At 39.6% G+C, this 24,057-nt stretch overlaps 1 protein-coding gene across 9 annotated transcripts in view; it reads left to right on the top strand.

The window, feature by feature from the left end:
- Positions 1–9,856: 9,856 nt before the first annotated feature.
- The window catches only part of TTLL7 (tubulin tyrosine ligase like 7), a 77,295-nt gene continuing 63,094 nt past the window's right edge, over positions 9,857–24,057 (top strand). For 2 of the 9 annotated variants that reach the window (XR_012836524.1, XM_075759786.1), the window contains exons 1-2: positions 9,857–10,116; positions 11,751–11,874. The gene's annotated coding sequence lies outside the window, so the exon portion shown is untranslated. Of the gene's footprint in view, positions 10,117–11,750; positions 11,875–17,817; positions 18,017–24,057 lie in introns of those variants that run through there. The other 7 variants (XM_075759792.1, XM_075759787.1, XM_075759788.1 and 4 more) reach the window with 7 other exon arrangements.

Below are 24,057 nucleotides of genomic sequence, written 5' to 3'. Positions count from 1 at the left end.
ATTACAATCCATAGCCTGAACCAAAACCAAAAATCATCATGTTTATGTAAAGTATAATTGTAGCAGTCTTTCGTTTCTTTGCTGCAATGAGTAGTTGTGAAGACTGTGAAGGGTTCTTCCACGCCGGGCTGTGCGTTGCTCCACAGGCAGGGCGCTCTGCAAAGTTCCTTTCCTTTTGGTGATTTTGGAGACTACAGCACAGGCAGGACAGGACCCTTTAAATCCCTCTGGTTTATCCGGTTGCTTAGGACAACCCCCGTAAACATCAGTGGAACAACATGTGTTCCTGAACAAGCTGGGGACCTTGAGGCAAAAGGAGGTCATTTGGGGATGGACAGACCCCGTGTATCTGTACCTGTATGAGCAGACATATGCTTTTGGAGAGACTTATTTTGCACATTTCTTTTGGAACGCTTCATGCTTTTATGGTCTGTTTCAATTTATGATATATGGCAAAAATAAAGATGTTTTCTAGCAGCAGCTTTTTTTCTTGTTTTCTGTATTGCTTTCTGTTGTGACATAAATATTTACTGGTTAAATATTTATATTTAATGAAAGAAGAATATGAGAAAGAAGGTTTTGACTATACAAAAGTGACAACTCTGCTTATTTTATTTTGATAGTGTGCTTTTATTGTGCCTTTTGAGGCAATAGCTTTAGAAAGGTGAAAAGCCTGTTAGAAACCTAATTAAAAAATACCGGGGAAATTCAAATAAGAATGAAAATGTTACCCTTTGCAATATGAGTTGCCAATTAGACATGATAAATAGAGGGGCTAAATATTAGCTAGCTGATAAATATTTCAAAGTTTGTTCTTACTGATATGAAACAGCAGGTTCTTTCTTATACACAATTCTGAAGAATTAAACCCCCAACAATCTGGCAGTTCTGTGTCCCTGATATTTCTGAACTAAAATTTTATTTCAGATAATGTTTTAGAAATGAGATTAAAAGTTTATCTAGTTTGTCTCCTCTCCTGGAAGTGTTTCATTACAATGAGTTACTTCAGAAAATTATTACTATTACTGCTATATATGTTAATACACTACTACTTTTCCAGATTTAAAATGTGATATTCTCCCTATATATCCCTCCCTTTCACTGCTGTCTGTAACGTAATTGCTATCTGTGGGAGATATATAGACAAATGAACTTGGTCATACATGAACAAGTTCACTTTGACCTCCATTTCATGTCTATGATATTTAAGATTAAAATTTCCATTTAGTTCTTGTTAATATTGTAGCTCTATAACTTGTATTAGATATAAAAATACATCTCTTAAACTTTAGCTATGAAAACTCATGGCATAATGTCATACTATTTCATGTTTAAACCCTCTGTTTTTGTGATTAAATGATGAAAAAGGCCTGAAGGAGTAACTTTATTGAACTAACTGAATTTCACAAATGAATTAAGTTATTTGGATTTTTGGTTGAATCCTGTGAATGTCTTTCATTTTTCTGAGAGAGAAAAAGGAATTTAAAGCAATTCTTGTTTATCGAATCCAAATTCATATACTTTTAAGTCTTATATAGCCTTTCAAATGACAGCAAACCCACCAGAAAATATAACTGAGTCCAAACAAGCAATAATGCAGAACAATTAAATTGAATGAGAATTTAAATCTGGTGTAACACCGGATGGAACTTTGAATGGTAAGATCTCATCAAGTCTTCATGGACCTGCTGATTCTGGTACGCTTTTTATAAAAACATGAAGTTGTACTCATGATTTCTCTTCTACCAACTTTGTTGCAATAGACTTTTAGTCCAACATAGGGGTCGGATGGGACTTGTAGAGTAGCAAACCCATAATCTGCCACTGTCTGCTCTCGATCATCAGCTGAAAAACTTTTATTTTTAAACAAAAGCACAGTGCTTTAAATAAATTAGGATTATTATGATACTATCCTTTATACATTTTCATCCTACTCATTACCTTAAAGGGGAATAAAACTGCTATTAAGCTAATGAGCTATTTTTTCCATAGAAACCCACATTAAACTCAATGAGATCATTTCATGGTGTGCTATTCCATAAGTCCTCAGTCCACACATTTCAGTTTATTTTATAATCTTTGTTTATAGTTCCTGTTGGTGAATGCTACACAATAAATTTCCAATCTCTAAAAATTATAGAACAAGAACAGATAGACATTATTCAACCTGTAGAAAATATTACCTATGCCAAGGTATTCTTAGTTCTCCTGCAAATTAACCCTGATATTGTTTATCTTTTCTAGAACCAGAAAGTCCTGATGTAAATAGCAAGCAAGATTTGAGTGAAATGGTTAGGTAAACAAAACTCTGTTGCTGAACAGAGAAGTTCCTTCTACAGTCCAAATTAAATCTCACATATTTACCCAGACTAATATGGATGAAGTTTATGAAACATGCAGTCCAAAAATCCTTCATGAAAGATAAACACAAAATGAAAAACCCCACAACCTGTACTATAACATTCCAAAGGAGAAACACCCTCAATCCATGTTTCCCTGAGTCTCATTATATCAGGGCACTCTATGAGCCTTAGTGGCCCTGACCAGCCTCACCTGTGACCTCCTCCACACCCACGGGCTCAGGACCTCTATTTAAGCTCAGCCTTAGCCTCCAGTATTTGTTAAAGCTACCCTGGAGGAGTGCTGACCTCCTGCAGTCACAGCCTGGCTGTGGCTCTTGGGGGTCCCCAGCCTATAGGTATGGCTGCCTACCTTGATGTCAGCCCTGCCTCATCACTGTGGACCTGCCTAGCAATTGCTGGACCTATCCTTGCCCATGGACTGACTTCCTGGCCTAACCTTGGACCTGCCTCATCTCATACTGCCTTATGATACAGGCTCTTGGCTGGATCTGTCTGCCATCTCCAGGTCTGTCTTCTGTTGCTTAGGTGCTGTGGGGCTGGTTGTTGGGATCTCTCTTGGCTTGTGTTCTCTTAACAAGCAGCTCTGTTCTTGCTGCCTCCTGATGTGCTGCATCTTTGCAATGTGAATCTGAACTCTTAAAGGTTCATGTAATTTGCAGAAGACTCAGACTGCTGCCCATAGCCCAGCTCTAGTGAGTACTTCTGTTCAGAGCCTTCTGTAGCCTGGATTTCTTGTATGCAGAGCTCTCTGATCTTAATAGATGCTGATCCTCCATAACTTATTGCTACATGGCACGAGCTCAGATTTAGTAGGATTTACTACATGTTGCAAAAAGGCTATTATAATTCTAGCCTTGACTACTCCTGTAAATGCAAGTGGTTAGTCCTTGTCCCCACTATGACTTCCACTTTCTGCAGAAATATCTTACCACATCTATCACTGTGTCCTCTGCTGCAGCATCCCAGTTTGAGTGGATGAGAAGTGATGTGTGCGGACTTCATGCTGCCTACCTCACCAGGCTAACAGGCACTCCCAGAAACTGAATTGCAGTGTGGGGGCACCTGAGCATCTGACCTTATGGATGAGCAAGTGAGCCTGATAGATCAGAATTCAGTACATGTTCAGTAGATGGTTTTGCATTTTGCAGCCCAGTGCACCTTGCAGTACTGGTATTAGGAAGACTTTTCCACTGTTAATGAAACTTTCTATCTTCCTACCCTGGAGAAGGCTGTATTGGTTGTATTGTTTCATTATGTTGGTTTCTCTCAAACAGCTACCTAGTAATAAAATGATAGGGAAATATTTTATCAGTGCACTGCATGCTACAGATACATCTCACATGCCTTTGTAAAGAAGGATGCAAGTATTGTTTCTATTTTATAGGTGAAAAAAAATAAAGCATGTATACTAGAAAAAATCTAAAAGGATTCTGTAGTCCTGTCAGTCATTAAAAAGTGTTTGTCACAATTGTAAAGTTAATTTACAGTTGTATAAAAGTAAAATGTTTTCTCCAACAACCCAAAACTGTTGTCCATGTGACTGGAAACTGCTGAGGTACAATGGTAGGCTCAAATACAGAGGTTCTTACATAACCTAGGATTTTTCTGAGAAACTTGTGTGTAGAACCAGTAAGGGACTAACATATTTCAATGTTTTAATGGTGCATATTAAGGAAATCAAAACTTCAGATTAATATTCTGCATACAGTTTTATTTTACTAAAGATCAACTTTTGTTGATTAATAGTGTATTTTTGTAGTATGAATTTCTCTGTAATGTAATTAGCTAATGTAAAGACTTGTATCTAAAACTAAGATTTTGGAAACAGATTTTCTATTTAACTCTATTGTTCTGTAGAATATTCATACACAAATTCAGAAGATATTGTATGGAAATTATTTTTATTTATTAAGAAACATCACAAAGCTATAAATTAATACAAATTTTAACATATTTAAGTTGTAAGACAGTCTGACATCTAATCTATTGAGCACATGAATGGGATCTGGGAGGACTTGTGCACTTTGTTCTGCCAGGGACTCCTAAGGTCATGTTCCAAGCAGTGCATGAAGTGTGAAGTAAATTAGATGAATGTTGAAAATAGATTTCTCTCAACCTTGTACATATTTCAGATCATTATCTCCTGTGTGGCTTTTGACAATGTACTTAACTGATAGGCACAAATTCATTGCTGATGTGACATTGAACCACTGGCACTGGAATAAATTTGAATCTGTATCCATTGTCTTAATGGAGATGTATAATATTTACCTGATAGGAATGGTGTGAGAGTAGTTCTTGTACAATGCTGTCAAGTGAATAAAAGCTCTGTTTGTGACAAAGGTATACTAATTCTAATATTATATGCAAAAGGCTTTAATTCTCTTTCTTCCAGCCCAAATTTAAATTAACAAAGTATCAAGAGACTCTAATAATGAAAATAAGCGCAGACCTTTCTTTGTCAATTGAATCAACATCTTCAAAAGATTTACAGCTTCTTTAGGTCACTAAGCTTAGATACCAATTATCTTCCTTAAAAATGGTTACGGTGGTAGTACAATGAAACATGCAATAGTTGTCACATTGCAATACATCAAACTAATGAACTGATCACTTCAGACTTATTTCAATAAACCCGTATGAAACAATTTTCAGTTATACCTGGTGAAGTGTGGATTGAATGGATACAGAGAACTCTTATACTGTGAAAGGACACAATAACTACATAAGAAACAGCACAACTTTGCAGGGGCAGAAATCTCATTCCCATTTTTCTTCTCAATGATTCCTGACCATATTGCTTAAATAATGGTTTAATTCCTATGTCCAGCTGCAAATGAGGAGCTGCTCACACCCCTCTACCTGGGCCTGCAGGCCAGCAATAGCTTAGGTAGCCTTTAGTAACACTGTATGATCTTGTGAATGTTTATGAAAACTGTTTTTATTTTGCAGATGATGACATGAACTTAGTTGACCGGCAGCTATAAATTTCCACTTTCCTTTAACTTATGCCTCATTTGATCTTACAGCCTTTATACAGTAGAAATAACTTACTTTTTTTTACTGGCTTGATGGCTGCTTAACAAAAAATGCCTTTCCAAATTGGTGAAGTTCTAGGCCTGCCTTTTTCTTAAATAGGGGCAGACAACAGATGGGAACTTGAAGAGATTATTTGAAAAAGAACCTCCAAGCTTTGATTACTAAACAGATAAAGACACTCTGATATTTTGTGTAGTTAAAAATAGAAGTGCTCATATCTTAAAGCTGTTGAAAAACATGCCTGAACCAAAGGGCCCCCATTAAGTTTGAAAGTAATTGACTGTAGTCTATGGATACCCTTGGTGTTATGGTATCTGCTTACATCAGTACTGAATTTCACCCAGAGCATGTTTGGAGTGATGAGGACTATAAAAAGTTATTGTATATCAAATTTTGTTATGTAAATATCATACTGTTATGGCTTGTAAATTCACATTGATCTTTATTATAAAAAGACGTTTACAGGAGCAATGAACTCAATCAACCACGTTTGCTGATATATATATATAAAGCAGTCTTGCTGGGCATTTGATTTCCAGGAGATAATCCCAGAGAGTACTCTGAAGATTAGAGAGCTAGGAGATAAGAAGCTGTGACAAGCTGGCAGTATCTGCCTGAAACACCATCCCCTATTAGCAGGTGTTGGTGCTGCTGGGAAGCTGTTGCATGGGTTTTGCCGATGCACTGAGCAGATGGCTTATTGTAAAAGAAATGGGTATTGCTCTTTGAAGCAAAAAATATGTATGCGCTGAGAAGCCTTGTACTGAGAATCCTGAGGGAATATAAAGTGTAGGGAGGGAACTTGAGCTGAACCTTGTTTCTTCATTGGGAATAGTCTCTAGGCAGACACTAGGAAATGGGTGAGTTTTGACTGCACAGACTATGTTTGGATGTAGTTTTATAGCAACTGGGAAAATGCACCTGTTCAGCAAAGCATAATTAACTACTTTGCACAACATTCCTCTTGGAATATATTTATTAACAGAAGAAAACACGCTTGGAATAGCTAAATCTCCTATTATACAGCTACATGCTGGTCCCTGTTTCAAAGCTTTTGAACTTCATGATTATTTTTACTATTTTGAAACTCTGCCTTTTTGGCATTCCCCAGCACTAACAGTTGTGTGAAGATACAACTGGTTTTAACAGCAGAGGGAAAATGCAACTTCAGGTTTTCTGGACCATACCAGACTGTGCATCCTACTGCAGCTCTGTAAGCTGATGGTTGAGCGGACAGGAGAAATAGGTTTGCATTTCAAAGCCTATTTTATGACTTTGAACAAAGACCAATATTTGTTACAGAATTTCATTATCTTCTTTGTAATTTGAAGAAATTATATTTACTGACCTTGAGATGGATTACATATGTGCAGCACTACAGTGCTCATAATTATTCAGGGAGTATGTTACTAATATCAGCAAAGGTGAAATAGGAACTGTGCTCAAATAATCAGCTTTCTCTGAAATATAGGATTGATCTTGATTGCCCCCATAGTTCTTCTACTATGACAATTAAAAATCATAAAGGCACCCAGGATCCCTGGATGGAAAAATGGGAAAAAAACCCAAGAAAATTCATAGAAATATGTAGATTTATGGGAAAGCATGTTCTTCCTGATCTCTAGTTTTCTGTTTTGCCTATGTTTGTTTGTTTGAAATTTATAAGATGATCTCCATGCCAATAAAAAGTATTTTTATTGCTAGTTCTATTTACAATAATTATCTAGGCACATCTGTTGTCTCAAGTGCATCAATGCTCAATATTTAAACTAGCTTAATATTAAAAATAAAACTCTGTTTAATGCTCCTAATCAAGCATCTGTGTATTTAATACCCTGTTTTGCTTTCTTACTAAATTTTGTTAGCTCTAATGTTTCAATGTGGAGGTAGCGAGTACCATCTACTTTGAAAGTGATTCAGAATGCAGATCACATTAAAAAAAGTAAATCTGATCTGCTTCTGGGAAACAACAACTAAAAGCACATTCTGGAAGAGATTAATGCGTACTGCCTCCCAGGGATAGAGCTGAGGAGAAAAAAGCATTTGTGCTGTCGGCCTCTGGTCTTTGCTGGGAGGCTGTGTCATAGGTTGTGATTTCCCAGCTGTGACCAGCATCCCTGCGTACCAGCCCTCCTCTGGAAAGGGGATGCATTAGCTGCACCTTGGAAGTGGGGCTGTTATAAGAAGCTTCCCTGGAGCAGAGCTGGGAGGGGGGGACAGCCCTATGGCCAGGCTCCAGGTTTGCCTGTGCTGTATAAAGCAACAGCTGGGCATGATCTCTCATAATGAACTCTCATTTGTAATTTGCTGCTCCTCCCACTGTACAACATAAATCACTCGGACTTTGGGGCACAGAGACCTGATTTAGGGTACAGAATGCAGACACAGAGCTAAAACAAAGCCGGCAGGACCTGCTGCAGGCCCGAAGCAAGCTTTGACCCAGAGATAACATGCAATGCATGTAAACGGTTTCATCTGCAGTCAATGGCAGCACTCCAAATGACAAACGGAAAGAAAATCAAACCTTTCCCTATGAGCACCCTGTAATGCAGCTTTCTCACGGCTGTGAGAAAAATAAAGAATGCTTATGTGGGGACAAGCTTAGATCCCATTGCCTCTGCTTTAGCATGGGATTTCCTTCACTAAAATTTAAACCTGCTCCTACAAACAATTACCTACACAAGCAAGCATGTGAATTTCTATGAGACTACATGTTTGTGGGCAGAAATTATACCTCTGCTTCTTTTTTTTGACAAGCCTAACAAAGGTTTGAGAGGTAAATAAATGATAATTTCTGTGTATCAGTAAAAACCACAATGTAAACTGTAAACAAACCCAATGAAAATACTATATCTGTAAAAAGTAAAAAATTCTTCAACTTCACAAGCTACAAATCCAAACCACACATGAGAAAACAGTCTGACATCTCTCTAGGACTCCCTAAAAGATTTTTTCCTGTGGTTTTCTGTCCTTAACAATCATTGTAGTATTTGCAAGAAGTCCACAATCTGTTCCTATTAAAATATCAGCTTACCTTGCAAGGTGTTAAACTAGAACAAAAAAATAGAATGCTACTCAGGTGGCAATTAAATTTTCAACCAACTTGCTTCACATCATTTAACATCGTCAACTTTCTCTGTTCCAGTTCTTTCTGCCCAAGAAAAAGAAAACTTTAAGCCTACTGAATATATTTATGTCTAATTACCTTAGATAGGTAGTTGTAGAGATCCTCACAGAAGGCCTATTTTAGCCAGGAAATTGTACAGAAAAGATTAGACTGAAATTGATTTTAAAGGTATGCAGTAGTGAGGAATATGTGATGTAAGAATGTATCAGTATGACTAAAGTAAGTTAATTAATTGATAAAACAGAAAAACCCCCAAACATTAGCAACCAGAATAAGTCAATAAAAGATTACAGCTAGTTCCACAGCAAACATAAATCAGCCTAAATAATCCAGTGCCATGATGATTTCCACTGCTTGTGAATCTGGCTCCTAACCTTGATAAACAAAGAGGATACTACATAATCTGTTGAGATAATGGATTACATTTCAGTTGGGCTTTTATTTAATCTCAAAAAAAAAAAAAAAATTTTTTTTTTTTTGGGAAGTGTTTTATTCTTTTGATAACGTTCTTTAAAATCTTCATTTGACAAATGTTTCTCCATTTTTTTAATCTTTAATGCATTTATCTGATTAGGTCCCATGCCTTATGCTTGGATGCAAAGTATTACAGGACAACGGCCTTTCCAGAGTGGCAAACAGGAGTTATGCACACAGGAGGAAAAACATCGGTTCTAAGACCGAAGGGGAAAAAATGGTTTGACAAGGCTCACAACTCGGCACAGACGCAGGGATTTCGCAGGGGACGGCAGGCCCCACCGAAGCGGCAGGCTGTCCGCAAAGAACCGGGGGCCGCACTCTCGCCGTGCCACCTGCCCCGGCGCCACCCGCCGCCGAGTCCCGGGGGCGCCCGGGGAGGCTCCCCGCACCTCACAGCGGTGTCCCCCCGGTGCTCCCGCAGCCCTCCCAGGCCAGGGGGGGCAGTGCCCGACCCGCGCTGCCCCGGCCTGCGCCCCTCCCGGCTACGGCAGTTCTCCCGTCAGCCGGAGCCAAGCCCCGGGGTCCCCTCGCCCCGCGGCGGCCGGGAGGCGCGGCTCGGAGGGGCGGCAGGGAGGCGGCCGCGCCCGGCCCTGAGGGGAGCGCGCCCCGCGCCTCACGGCGGCCGCTCGCTGGCCCGGGCTGGTGAGACCCTGCCCGCGCGGTTGCTAGGTCCTCTGCTCGCGTCCTCGGGCCGGCAGGCAGCGCGGGCCGCTCCCACCGCGAGGAGGGGGGAGACCGGCGGGCTCGGTGGGGCTGGCCCCCGCCCCCGGCGCCGCCTGCCCCGCTCCGCGGCCACCGCCCACTCTCCTCAGGCGCTGTCCTCGCACGTACCTGTGTGGGAGGGCCCGTCCTCCCCGCCCCGCCTGGTCGGCCACCGGCGGTGCCCCCTCGTGGGGAATGGTTTCTCCCGGCTCCCCGCCGTAACCTCCCGCTCCTCCTCCCGCTAGTGCCCGGCTCGGCAGGCGCCGGCTCGGATGCTGCCGCCCGGGAGAGCCCCGCCGCGCCGTCCGTGAGGTGCAGCACGCTCTGCCCGGCCTGGCCCCGCTGCACCCCCGCGCCTCCCGGGAGGACCGGAGTTGCTCGGGGACCTCCCGCCACCCGCCCTGACAGGTAACAGTGAGGGAGCGGCGGGGCGCCCGCCCTCTCCGCCCGCACTTCGCCTCACCCGCCGCCCCTCGGCCCGCCGCCTCCCCGCGCCTGCGGGGGACAGGCTGCCGTCCGCGGGGGGCGCGGGGGCGCCGTCCCCGGGGAGAGGCGGCGGAGCGGCTGCCCACGGTGATTCAGCATCGCCGCCCGCGAAGGAGGGGCGGCGGGGAAGGGCAGCCCTGCCCAGCCTGGGGGCTGCGGGTGCCGGGGAGCGGGCAGGGGTGCTGGGCAGCCCGGGGGTGCGGGTGTCTCCTCGATCCGTGCCGGCTCGGGGCGATGCTCCGGGTTGGGAGCGCGGGGAAGGGCCGCCAACCCCCGCTGCTTCTCGGGTGCCCGGCCCGAGGGCGTGCGGGCTGCGGAGAAGTGCTATCCGCAGAGCCCCCGGCCCCGCAGCCCTCACCTGGGGCGGCGGCGGGCCCCGGGCGCGGAGCTGCGGCGCAGGTGCGGTCGGGACGGCGCGGTGCCGGGGGGCAGCGGCCCCTCGGGAAGTTTCCTGAATGCAGCGGGCAGCCCTCGCGGCGAGACGGGAGGATAACGGCGTGCGTGACGCAGTGCGAGGAGTAACGAACAAGGAGGCGTTTCAGGATTAACTATATTAATTTTTTCTTACTCCTGCTCCCTCCCCGAATTTTGCATGCGAAGTCCATCATCCGTGCAGGTCGTATCGCACGTACGGCCCGGTCTCTTCGGAGCCAGTTAAGGTTAAAATGGGATCGTCTGTTGGCAGTGGTACCCAGTGGAGGCTAAAATGTAGAACAAGTTAAATCTCTGGAGATGCAAGTCAAATACCTTCCTGTGCTTTCTGTGTTTAGTTGAAAGTCCATAATCTGCGGCATCTTTTTGAATTTCTGCTGTTGAATCTACACATAATTGCAAGCAAAAGGGAAAAGCAATTGCTGTTGGAATTTGAACGTACTGCTGAACTCTGTGAAACTGACTTAAGGTCTCAGTATTGATCACTTTTGTGCCTTTCTTATGTATTTGCAGTTTGAGTACCAAAATTAGACATTATTCCTTCTTAAAAAAACCCCTAAACCAACCAAGCACCCCGCACACCCCCTTCAGTATACTTTTCTGCCTAAATACATTAATTTTATGTACCAGGGTGTTGGTACCTATTTAAATAATACTCGGAGAAATCCTGCTGGTTGTTTTCACAATTGAAAGACTAGAAGCATTTTTCTGTGTAGGAATTGCTTGTCCCCCAAATTCTAGATTATCTCAAAATATGCAGTGACTTGGCATCAATAGAAGCTTTTGCCCGTTTTAAGTACTAGGATGTAGTTTTTAATAGAAATAGGATGTATGTCAATGCTACTTTGAACAAAAAATGATGGAAGCAGTTATTAAGTCACGGGGGTTCCTACATGGTGAGGAAATGTAATGTCTACACTGACATATGGAAGTATTATTTTTGAAGCCAAATTCTCTGAAGACATGTTACAAAGGTTCAGAAAATCACATGAGCTATTTCATACAGAATATGGAATTTCTTTCATGAGGAAACAATGTGTTTTTACCTGTAGGTATCAGCAGTATTATGCATGAAAGTATAGAACAATGGTTGTCTATTTATTTATTTATTTTTTTATTTTTAGAAAAACACCCCCTTTCTATATTTCTGATGATTTGGATACATTCCATGTGCTTCTGAAGGGATCTGCTCACCAATTTGGAAGTGTCAGAAGAGGCCAGGAGATCAAGCCTGTCAGCAGTTATTAGGTAATTATTCCAGTAATCTAGCAATCATTTTAGTAATCTGAGGCTCAGGTTTGCAATCAAATAAGGGTTTGTTCCTGTTGTCTTCCAAAGCTGACAGTGTTAAATTGGCAGCGTAGATTAAGTTGAGGACAAGTCTGAAGAACTAGGAGATGAATTGGTCAATAAGCAGTTAGATGCTAAACCATCTTGCAATTTTTTGTGTAGTTAGGATTTTTTCTAAGATCTTGTTATACTTTATGTTGATAATGGAAGCCATAAATATATTTGTGAAGGTGAAATGTGGCAGGCTAATGCTGACTTCCAAATGTGCTTGCTCTGAATCATCAGCATCAGGAAAGACTGAAATATGATTTCTTGATTTGAATCTCCATCTGTGAATATTTATTATAAGTTTTAAAAATCTCTGTAGGATACATATGGCAAATGAGTCATTTCTTGAACTTCCACATTTTCTAATGTTCTATGTTTTTTTCTTTTGTCTTCCCTATGTTTTAATCTTGTATTAAGGAGTATTTTTGCATTTAATAGATACTTGCAGATGTCTCATATGAATTGAGAACACATTATTAAGTATGGAAATCCTTAGGAAACCAAGAAAATTGAAATGAAATCTTAATGTCTGAAATAGAGAAATTGCTAACATTGCCCAAGGTACCTTGCATCTACTTTTATAAAGCTTCTGTCTTGTCTTAAAAAATGAGCATGACAATGTGTTGCAACATAATTTTTTTATATGTGTGTCACTGAAGTTTTTTGGGTTTTGTGCTATGATTTTAGCAGTGTAAAGACAGCTTATTGAAATCAGCAATGCTTATATCTCATATCCGTAAGCTTCTGCAAACCTTCAGAAAATTTTGAATGTTGTTAGTACCTTGAAGTGTATGACTTTTGGCCAATTCTAAATCATAAAGACACTGAATTGTATTGATATACTTTGTATCAGTCCCTGAAGAAAAAGATGAATGCTTGTCAGTCTTCTACTTTTTGATGAGGTATTTCCATCACCCAGAGTTAACACGGTGACTCTATAATGATCTGAGGAGGGGAGGGAATAGTAGTATTTTCCTAGAAGGCGGCTAGAGTCTGTATGAAGATAGCGGGAATGGATTTCATTTGGAAAGATGTGCACAAACTATCAAAGTTAAGAAAATTCATTGCAAGTACCACAACATACATTTTGGAGGATATTAGCTGAATTTTGGTTTTCCCTTGTGAACTTTGGAATATTTAGCCTCAGATTCACTTTTATTTTCTACAAACCTAGGAAGTTAATTGGGGTCATTTGACTTCCAGTAGAAGGATTCAAATGGCCCTTATTAAGCTTGAGGAAGCTCTTTAGAGCTCCATTAATGCTTACCGAAAACCCTGCCAGAATGGTACTTTGCAGCTACTCCTTTTGCAGACACTGCAAGCTTCCTTTAAAGTTTACTGGAACCAATGAGGCTTTTTAACATTAAATATTTAAAATACTAATGTATTTTAAATTTAGAATGGAATTTGTTGATGTTTACTACACTGATGGTTAAGAGTATCAGCTGTAATTGAGAATGGATATGGAGAAAAAACGTGACATACCCAATAGGTTCAAAGGCTGTCTGCTTCAGTATTAGAGCAAATCTTACTGTTCCACAGTAGCATCCGTCTTGGACCCAGAAACTCTTTCAGACCAGGAGGTTCCATAGCGCCTCAGTCTATTGGATACTCTTCTTTGTCGTGGTGGATAAGGAACCTTCAGATTCTGTAGGGGTTAAAGTCTTTGCTTTTTGCTTCTTCCCGATGTTTTTTCTTGCCTTCTCTCTTAAATGTTTATACAGCGGTACAAAATAGTTTTAAATTAGCACCACATTCATTTATACTCATTTATTGACATTTTTTATCTTGTCTTGAATTCCATAGACCAGGAAACAAGCTCTAACATAATAGAATAAATTTTTGGGTTTATGTTTTAAAGGACTAAATACAGCTGGCATAATGGTTCTTGCCTTCAGTATCAGTTTTAATCTGAATATAGATCTCCAAAATGAAGACTAATGTATATAGTTGTAATATTTCCCTTACAAATGTTAAAAACATAAGTTCAAATAATTCAAAATATTAAAAATATAGTTATTCATTTACAAAATATCTTTGCTTCAAAGGCAATATTTAACAATATTATCACGTGTTTTTTTGATCAGCATTCATCTCTGGGGACACCGAAACAGTGCTGCTTTATGGAGAGCCCAAATTAACAATAATAATGAAAGAAATACAAAAGAAAACAGTATTCTGATTTAGTACTCCCTTTTCACTTTCCTTTCTGTGGCATAAGTGGCATGCCAGTTCCCACTTATGCTTGTATTTGGTTTTGGAAGGATTCCAGATTGAAGTCTAGTATGCACTACTGCTCAAATGCACCTTAGATGGCTACATTACTGTTAATTGATAGAAAAACTGACTGTCTAAAATGATGGAAGTGCTTTACGCTTCATTTCAGAAGCCCCTTCTGGCCAGCAGTAGTGACAGATTACCAACACTTGCTCTTAAGAAGAAAGAAAGAAAGACTAAATCCACTTTTTATGTATAATAAATGCTACAGAAAGATTTGAGTGGGGTGTGGGCTTCACAGTTAGACAAAGCGATGTGTTGACGAGTTTATTTTCATCCTTGCTTAGTAGCAAAATGCTAAATATATTCTTCTTTGGTTACATTAAAGTATGTTTCCTTCCAACTTTGTCCTTGAGTTGACATGTGTTTGTTTTATTTTTAGCACTTGAAAACCAGCACAGTAATATCCCTATAGGGTGCAGTGGAAGCATTGGAGTATAGCATGAGAAAATGAAATCAGATGCTTAATATTGAATTAACGCAGGTGAAGAGGCAAAGATCTAGATACTGTTTATGAACACAAAAAAAAGAGTGGACTGACAAGGCAAAAGATTAGGAGTTTTGATGGATAAATTGCTCTTATCTGCTTGCTCAGAATGGACTTTTCTTGAAAAATACAGAATAGAGCTAAGTGATGGAAGTCTGCATTCTCTTTGCTTTTGTGGGTGGTTGTCATGTGTTTAGTGTTCATTGAACATGAAATTTCTATGAATTTGTTATGTTGTTTTAGCCTTCCAAGCTTATCTTGGTGGGGTGGGGGGTGGGAGAAATGTGCTAAAACACTTCGTATGAATTATTGATGGGAGAGATCTGAAAGATGTGCAATTTATTCACCCAGGAAAACCCACTCTCTTTATGACATTTTATATCATGTGGCTTTTTAGAGGGATATAATATTATATCCTAACTTTTTATGTCAACCTGAAGTCTTTGAAAGACTGTAAATTACTAGTGAGCATTAACAATTAGGCATTAATTTGAATAAAATATTTTTTGCTTAAAAATGAACAAGAGTGATGTGAGAACATGACTTTGGTACATTTTGTACCATTTTAAAAATGGAAGCATTTACTGAAAATAATGTTTCTGAGGATGGAGAGGATATATTCAGTAGGTAAAATAAAGTGTTACTGCATGACGAGGCAGGAATCAGTGCTGTTTTGGACTGTTGCAAGATCTTCAGTAGAGTTGGGAATCTTTACTGACCCAGAGCAGCATCCACAAATGCAGTAATAGAAGAAAAGTAAGGGAACAATACAGAGTTAGATTTGAAATTCTGGACACCAGTTGAGAAATGATGCAGTTAACGACCCAAAGCAGTCATTTAAAAAAGCCTATATTTTACTTTCCTCTGTTGCCTCTAGGTATGAAGAGAAAATGAAAGAACATTGTGGCCTTTCTGCCAAAAGCAGCACAAATACATGGAATACAAACGCATATAGAAAGCAAGTCTTTGCTATTTTCTAAGAAAATGAAATAAAATTTGTGAGAAATGAAAATAAAAAAAATATATTCTTGTGAGTGGATGTTTGAGAATGTCTGATGCAGATAGTCAGCACACCATTTAGGGTCATTGATAAAGAAGAAATACCTCTCAGTCAGTTGTGGGACATGCATGCATAATGCTGTTCCAGCTGTTTGAGGATAATAGATTCATGGTCCAGTTGAGGCTGACTCTCTGCAACAGCTGGATGTAAGAAAATTGGAACCAAGACAGTATGAGGAGCCACGGGGAAAAGTTGTCTGTGGGAAGAGACTCCAGGAGAGCTGTCCAAGTTTCACTCCCAATTCTGTGCTTCCACAGGAAATTGTGTCAGTTGGTTGCTCTGAGTTACCTCCTATAGTTTCCCACTGTTTCAAAGTCCTTGAATTCACCTCTTCTTCAATTTTGGAACATGTACCTGTCTAATCATGGCACAAGCAGAGGCCTTAATCCTTGGTGTGGTGGTGGTTTTTTTTTTTTTCCTTGTTTGTTTGGTCATTTTTGTTTATTTTAAGTAGAGCAAGATTTTCATGCTGACCAGCTTGGATGGGATTCATCTCACCGATGTTTATACATCTACAATCCGGATACCTACAGCTGCCTATGCTGTCTAGGGCTGGCTGTGAAGGCAGCCCAGAGAAACCAGCTCAAAATCTACATTGTAGGGGTCTACATTCATACAGATGAATCCACTCTTATGCCTTTATATTTGAGGAATAAATGTGCTTGCAATATTGTCTGTGGGATTTCATTGTAGCATTATTCCCTACAGATTTGTGTGAAAAGGAGAACTATACTTCTTACAAACTGGGGAAAACGGCAACAAACTGTGGTAGAGCTATTGAATTTTCAGAGCCTTATTTCTTTGTACTTATGGTGGAAATACACACATCTGTTTGATTTTCTATTTCACTTGATGTGCAAGCAAGAGAGACATTCTCTGTGGCTCAGAGAGAACGTCTACTCTTACAATTTGTAAACTAAGAGGGTAGGAAGTAAGAGGAAATGTCTTTTATGTATATTGTAGCCTTTGCATGTTTGGCTCCCAGCTTCGTTATACCTGTATGTGATTCCAGAAGGATGGCACTACAGCGAGTAGGACTACAAACCCTTTATGTGAATATATCCTTCTCCATCTCGCTAGAATCTGGCTTTCCACAAGACTTTGTAGGACAGGTGTGACAGCAGTGGTGCAGTTGGTCTGGCACATGCAATGGGCCTGAGTGCTGTAAAACTGACACGAGAATGGAGTGCAGTTGATTTCTCCAGAGTCTGTGGGGTTGTTTGTTTGTTTGTTTTGGGGTTTTTTTTGTGCTTTTTTTTTCTTTTCTTGTGAGGAGAAATAACCCATTTGAACAAAAGAATTTTCCAAACCTTTTATTTTCAGACAGCCTCTGTGATCCACAGTCCACCCTTATTAAAATGTACTGAGCTGTCAGATCAGACCAATATTTTCGTAATGAAAAAGAAAAATAATATGACAAAGAAATGTCATCTTGTGATGTCAGAAAACAATTTTTCATTGATATAAATTGACATTGTAAAAGAAAACCTCCAAATTTAAGAAGTGTGAATGGTTTCAGAATACTATGGAAAGAGTTATCCCAGGAAACAAAGTAATGTTTCTCTTTCCATCACTCCACTTAAGATTTCATTTAGTTTAAAAATTGCTCTATAAGGTTCTAATCCTGGCCTCAGCGAAAACAAATAGGTTTGATTTCAAAACCTGAATGTCATTGGTCCAAGACTGGAAGAGAATCATAACCGTTTTTCTTATAGCAAATTATGAACTATTAATCTTCTTTAGTTTACTTCTCTGCTACTATTTTATGTTATTGTGGTCTTGACCTCCTAATTCTACATTTGGAGAAATCATTGTTCTGGTAACAGTACCTCATGTCTCTGGTATAACTCCTTCCCAGTCACTGAGTCATTTTCTGGTTTTAGATTTTACTTCTCTTTAGCTTATTGTTATGTCTAAATCCTACTGACTTTCTTCCCACAGCTCTTGTCATGCTCTAAGTAAAGTTGGAAATAATGCATTCTTTTCTTATAACATGTATCAAGCCTTTCTCTTTTCACCCAAAACACAGGGAGAAAATACCTAGAAAGGGTTAAGAAAGAGATCTAAAAAGTGCTTAGGGATAGGCTAAATGGGAAGGAGCTGCTGCTGCATGTCTTTCCCTGGTGTACCAGCGCTGCCTGAAACTGTATCGGCTATCAATTATTGATAGAAAAATCTGTTTCCAGAGGGCTGACTCTTCAGACAGTTTCAGCAATGCAACACTAACAGTAAGTGATTTCATTTTGCTACTTCTACTGCAGAATTATTTTAAATCTGTTTCTATCAGTGGGAGGTCCTGGTATGACTGTTTATTCTGCAATATGTAATCTTGTCACTTAAATCCATGATAAATAAACATTTTGCACTCTTATCAGTAATTTATATGCAGAAGAATTTGGTATATCATCTTGCCACGTGCTGCTGCTAAGTTTTTTTCGGTTCGCGCCCCCCCCCCCCCGATCTCTATTGCAGATGGTGTTAATTGAAATACATTACCTTCAGTTTGAAAGCTTATGCATTCTGTGCATCACACATATTTTGGAATGAGTTATTTTTCCAGGATTTCTGCTCTTTTCTCCATTTTTGTACACTTTCTCATCCATCCTTGAGCTCGCAGTTTATCTTTCCTTATAGTAGAGAACTAGATTCAGGAGCATCTTCTGGATACAGTAAATCTTGATCCATTAACTAGACAAAAGATGCCTCTGGAGAGCAGCATGAAGTTTTTTTTTTCTGTGGCAATATATCTATTTATCACCTGGACAGTAATCCCTGTTTCTGAACCTGTGTATCCTACATGAGCTATGAAATATGAAGCACTGCCTCTAGACAGCCTAGCAGTTCTGAAAGTGATACCTGAAGCTTGTAATCTTTGTCAAGAAAGAGAGAAATTCAGAGACAACTCAGTTGTTTTTAGCTGTAATCTCTATTGTGATGAAGGTTTGATTTAAATGGACTGTAGTTTTGACCTGGATGAGACACGGGTTGGTCTTATTACCAAAGGAGTCTGTGTCTTAATTATATTCCTGAACTGTGCCACCAGCAGGGCTGTTCTGGAACTGAAACACTATGATATAAAGTCCTCAAAAGTCAGTAGAAACGTCTATATTTACTTCACTGGGTTACAGAGAAGATCCTGTTACATATGGCTTGATCTCATTTATACTATGGGCTTGAGACAAATTTTGTACTTTATGTACATTTCTTCCAAATGATGGAACTTGGAAATTTCATGGAGAAAAGCTCTTTCTTCCTTCAAGCAATCAAAGGAGCATAAAAAATTGGGAAGAAGTTTCATATTTGTGAAATAATATTTGGAGTCCTGGATCAATAACCAACTATGAATCTCAGCTTATTCTCCATTTCTTTCTGTTTGGATTATCAGTGTTCTTCTCCTTCATTCTCATTTGTACTAACACTTCACATTAAAACACACTGAAAGTGTGTTCAAACTGAAAGTTTTATTCCTCTGGTTAATAGGTGTGTTGTAACTTTTCCATACCTTTGTATATTTGTAAATGCATTTGGTGCATTTCTTTTTTTCCTTATCTGTGGTTATCAGGTAAATATAATACTCCCTGGCTACAAAAAATTCTTCTGTAGTATGAAGAGTGTGATATGTCTGAGAGAGTAAGAAGGACAAAACAACAAACATTGTAATTTTCAGCCTTAGATAATATGATGATTAAAAAAAAAAAAAGTGTGTGTGTATCACTTCAGTCATGTTCTATTTTGGGTGGTGGTGGTGTCTATTAATATAACATAATAAGAAATTAATGTTTTTGTTTCTTTTGAATATTTGAAAACCAGTTAACTTTGCAGCCAGCATGTATTTGCCTGTAAGTTTATGCTTTTCTGCTTAATTGAGAATGCACTGTTAAAAAATATAAGATTAAAGCAATGAAAAATAAAATTGAGCCCTGCTAAAAGAATTGAACATCCCACTGCTCTAGCCTCTGCCTGAGGACTTTTATTTCAGTACATTTCTCAAGCATAGCTCTTAACCAACATGCAATGACTTTTTTAAAAACAAAACAAAAAAACAACAAATCCAAACACACACTCTGGAGCCAATTGCTTTTAAGTGTTTCTTTTTGGGAGTTGACCAAGATGGATGAGGACAGGACTAACTGTGATACTGTTTCAAACTTGGAACTGTGCTGCTGCTGTGATTAAAGTCATGAAGGCAAATAGGCATGGTTAGGGTAGTTATCTCCCCAGATTTTGGAGTTATTTTAAACTACATTAAAAGCTATGATGCCGTTGTCAGTATGGTCTCTGTAGTTCAGAGGCAATGTATGACTACTCAGTAAATAAACTGTTCAATACTACAGGGTTACATCAGTAATGCCATAGTTATCATTCAGAAGGTACATTATTCTGATCCTATGAGTTCAAGCATATCCTGGAAAATTACTTTTTGGTAGGCTATTCACATGCTTTGTTCTTTTAAGCAAAAATTAAAGCTAGTGTGTATAAGGTCTGATGGACTTCATTTTTCTTTCTTGTTTTGGGTATTCATAGTATTCAATTTAGGGTCAATATTTAAGGCATGCACTTTTTCTAGGCTTTCTGACAACATGCTGTATTTCTCTACAGGTGAGCAGTATATACACAAAATGTTCCTATAGTAGGATACTGGAGTCTGATCTCGTTACTGATGAAGATAGTGACTCTATTTAGATCCCCTACAATGGATAAAACCAGTGTGACACAGAGGGTTTGGAGCCAATCCAATCTCTTAAAGGAATTTTTATAAATGGGGTCAATTCCAGTTAGAGAAGTTTTTGAGGACTCATATCCTTTTGAAACTACTGATTTTTCTCCTGTTTTCATTTGCAAAAATATTTTCAAATCAGTGGTATTCCATTGAGCCCCAAATACTAAGCTGTGAGGACAAAAGCGTGTTTTTGCTGAAGAGTTTTGTAGCTGCTGGAGTTTCTGGCTGGCTTTATCAGCTGTTTGTAAAATATTATTAGCACTGAGTGTTCGTTGCAGTATTCTTAGTGATACTGTAGGCCAACTGTCAATATTTCTGACTATCATTTATTCTTCACAGAGTAGAAGTATATGGCACAGTCATTAACATATTAGAGGTCTGCCAACCCTCACACAAGCATATGAATATTCCCAGTAGAGCTGAGGAAATTGATCCATAGCTGGAATTGTCAGTATAATGTGATAAACAATGTGGTGATCATGTAAGAGCAGCTTTCTTTCATGGTCAAGATGACTTTGAGTAGACGTTTCTTGTGAGTGCACTTGGTAGCTTATTCAAGGCCTGATTTTTGTTTAATGTTTGCACATCAGATGCTGAAACTGCAGGCTAATGTCTGCCAATTTATATTTCAGGCTGCTGTGGGAGCGTCATCCTTGTTGCTAAACTAGAAAACGTTATGTGGCAGCATGTGAATCAGGATGATGTAATCCTCAGAGTTGTTGTGGCCCATGTAAGATGACCGCAGTCCGTCTCTAGAGATGCTGAAATAGATCTATGAATCGTAGGTCTGTAAAATATGAAATGGGGCAGACTTCATGTGGGGCTAAGGTGTGGCTCTTGCAGTACACAGAGGTCTGTAGAAATTATTTTAATCATATTTGTGTTTTTGTATCTCTGAACTTGAGGCTGTTTTCACACCAAGCCAATGCTACCAACTTGAAGCAAGGGAGGGAGAATTTGATGTGTGAGGAGGAACCTTCCAAAGATATCTTTTTTTTTTTTTTTTTTTTCTTCCCCAAGATCCTTCATAAATCTCTCCCCAAGGGCTATTTATAATACAACGAATCATTGCAAATATATCAGCTTCATGAAAGGATTAGTGCTTTTTCTGTTAGATTATGACAACTATGCTGATATATGTAAAGTGTTAAATTGTCCTATCTTATAGATCCCTAAGATCTCTAGTTCTTGCTAGAGAAAAAAAATCTTTTGAGAAGTGAATGATAGAAAAAGAAAGGAATAGTTTAATTCCAGCAGTGATTAGCGTATGGTACATACAATTTAAACCACCCTGTGATACAAGTTGGTGTATGTTGACAGGCTGTCATGAAGAGCATAGATGGTGCTCTGCAAAGTGAAAAGCAGAGCAAAAACGTTCCCACAGGTACCACAACTCAATTTCTCTCCTAACTCTTGTTTACTTTTTTCCTACCAAAACCACACTGTTAATGTCAGACTTCTATATTACTATTACAAATTATCATTATTGCTCATTATCATCTCCGTTTCGCTCATTAGCAGCCATGGCTGTCTCACCACAAAGAGCATTGGCCCTTAGCGTGTGGCAGTCTGACAGTCAGCACGACTTCCTGCGCTCATTGTCCCCAAGACAAAGGAAATAAGGGTCCTTCAGCTGTTTGTTTTAAAGAGAATGCTCCATTTGAGGTGACAGGGGTCCAGCCCTCCAACAGGCAATAGGTATCATGCCACTCAGCTGTCGCTTGCAGAGCTGGAGTGGCCGATGTACTCTAATATAGTGTACGTTTCTAGGCTGAAAATGCTTACATCACTCCAACGCTGTTTTAAATGAAGGTGGAATGATTGTTGGTGTTGCTGAGGTAGGTAGTTACAATAGAGATGGGTTTCCATTCAGCAGAGTTCAGTGGAACATACTGTGATCAGGGACTAGGAATACTTTGTGTTCTAGAGTTGGTGATATGCTGTCCTGTTGACAGATTTATGGTGGTATCAACACTTACTGACATGGTGAACAGTAGTATGAGACCTATGCGTTGTCTATACTTTTTGCTGACAGAGTAAGAACATTAAAGCTGATTTTTTTAGCAGCAAGTGGTGCAGATATGTATTTTCTGAAATTAAGATTTTACTGTATAAAAACATGGTTTTGCTTTGGTTTGTTGGGCTATTTTGCCAATATTTTTCCTTGCTATTATGAATGCTAAATTATGTTTATTAAAGTTCCCTGCATTTTATGTATGTTGTTGTTTTGTAAGTAAGTCATATGGCTTCTTTTCACTTGCCTTGTCAATATATTTCCTGTGTTTTACTGAACAAGAAAAAGGTTCAAGCATTTTCCCTTTTATTGTAATCTTCTAATTGTGTTGCTTGCTTTGATGTCCCTCTTTTTCAATACTGAGAACACAAATGTGAAACTCTATACTACTCATTTTGCTAGCAGTCTGAAATATGTTATCGTATTAAAAAGGGCTTTTGAAGGGTGAGAATGAGCCAACGCATAGTAACAGTGTGTACTGTGCTATGAAAGACACTTTGGAGGTCATTTTTTAAAGAGAAAATCAATCTTCAGCTTTGAAAGCTTTGAAATTGATTTAAATTTGGCCAAGGATGTGAAGGTTCCTTTTGGAAAACAGATGAATGGGAGAGCAAAAAGAAGCAATATCGCTTCAAGACAACACTAAAAAGAACAAAAATTTCTTCTGTGCCCAATTCTGATCTCTAAATTGTGAGTATGAAGTGATTAATTCCTGTGAAACACTTATATTGTTACACTTCCACCGTCTTAACAGCTTCTAATAAATTTCCCATTTTCTGAGTCAGGGATATATACTTATCATTTCATTGACCTTTTGTAATAATAAAAAATGAAAAAACCCAGCCCAAAGCTGTGAAGTCCAAAATCAGGAAAAATTGAAAGAAAATCTCCCATGAACTGAGACTGCAAAGCTCCTGAGGCTCTGTGCTGGCACGCGTGGCTGAGCCTCGGAGCTGGCACTGAAGGGTCATCTTCTGACCAGACTCCAACTATTTAAGATAACACACTTTTTATACTCTCCAGCAAAAGATGCAGGTTCACAACTGTGATGCAGACTCTGTTTTGCACTCTGTTTTGAAGGTAGACTGGAAGGATCAGGACATTTTATGCTTTCAGTATTACTACACAGATGTTGTAAAATTATGTTTATGATATTGTTCAGCCTGGAGAAAAGAAGGCTCTGGGGAGATCTAATTGTGGTTTTCCAGTACCTGAAGGGGGCCTACGGGAGAGATGGAGAGGGACTGTTTATGAGGGAGTGTAGTGACAGGACAAGGGGTAATGGGTTCAAGCTGAAGGAAGGTCGATTTAGATTAGAAGTTAGAAAGAAATTCTTTACTGTGAGAGTGGTGAGGCACTGGAACAGGTTGCCCAGAGAGGTTGTGGAGGCCCCATCCCTGGAAGTGTTTAAGACCAGGTTGGGTGAGGCTTTGGGCAACGTGGTCTAGTGGAGGGTGTCCCTGCCTGCAGCAGGGGGGCTGGAACTAGGTGATCTTTGAGGTCCCTTCCAACCCAAACCATTCTATGACTCTATG

Source organism: Balearica regulorum, chromosome 8 (assembly GCF_011004875.1).
Source record: "Balearica regulorum gibbericeps isolate bBalReg1 chromosome 8, bBalReg1.pri, whole genome shotgun sequence".
Taxonomy (NCBI): Eukaryota; Metazoa; Chordata; class Aves; order Gruiformes; family Gruidae; genus Balearica; species Balearica regulorum.
This window is presented reverse-complemented; position numbering and strand designations above follow the sequence as displayed.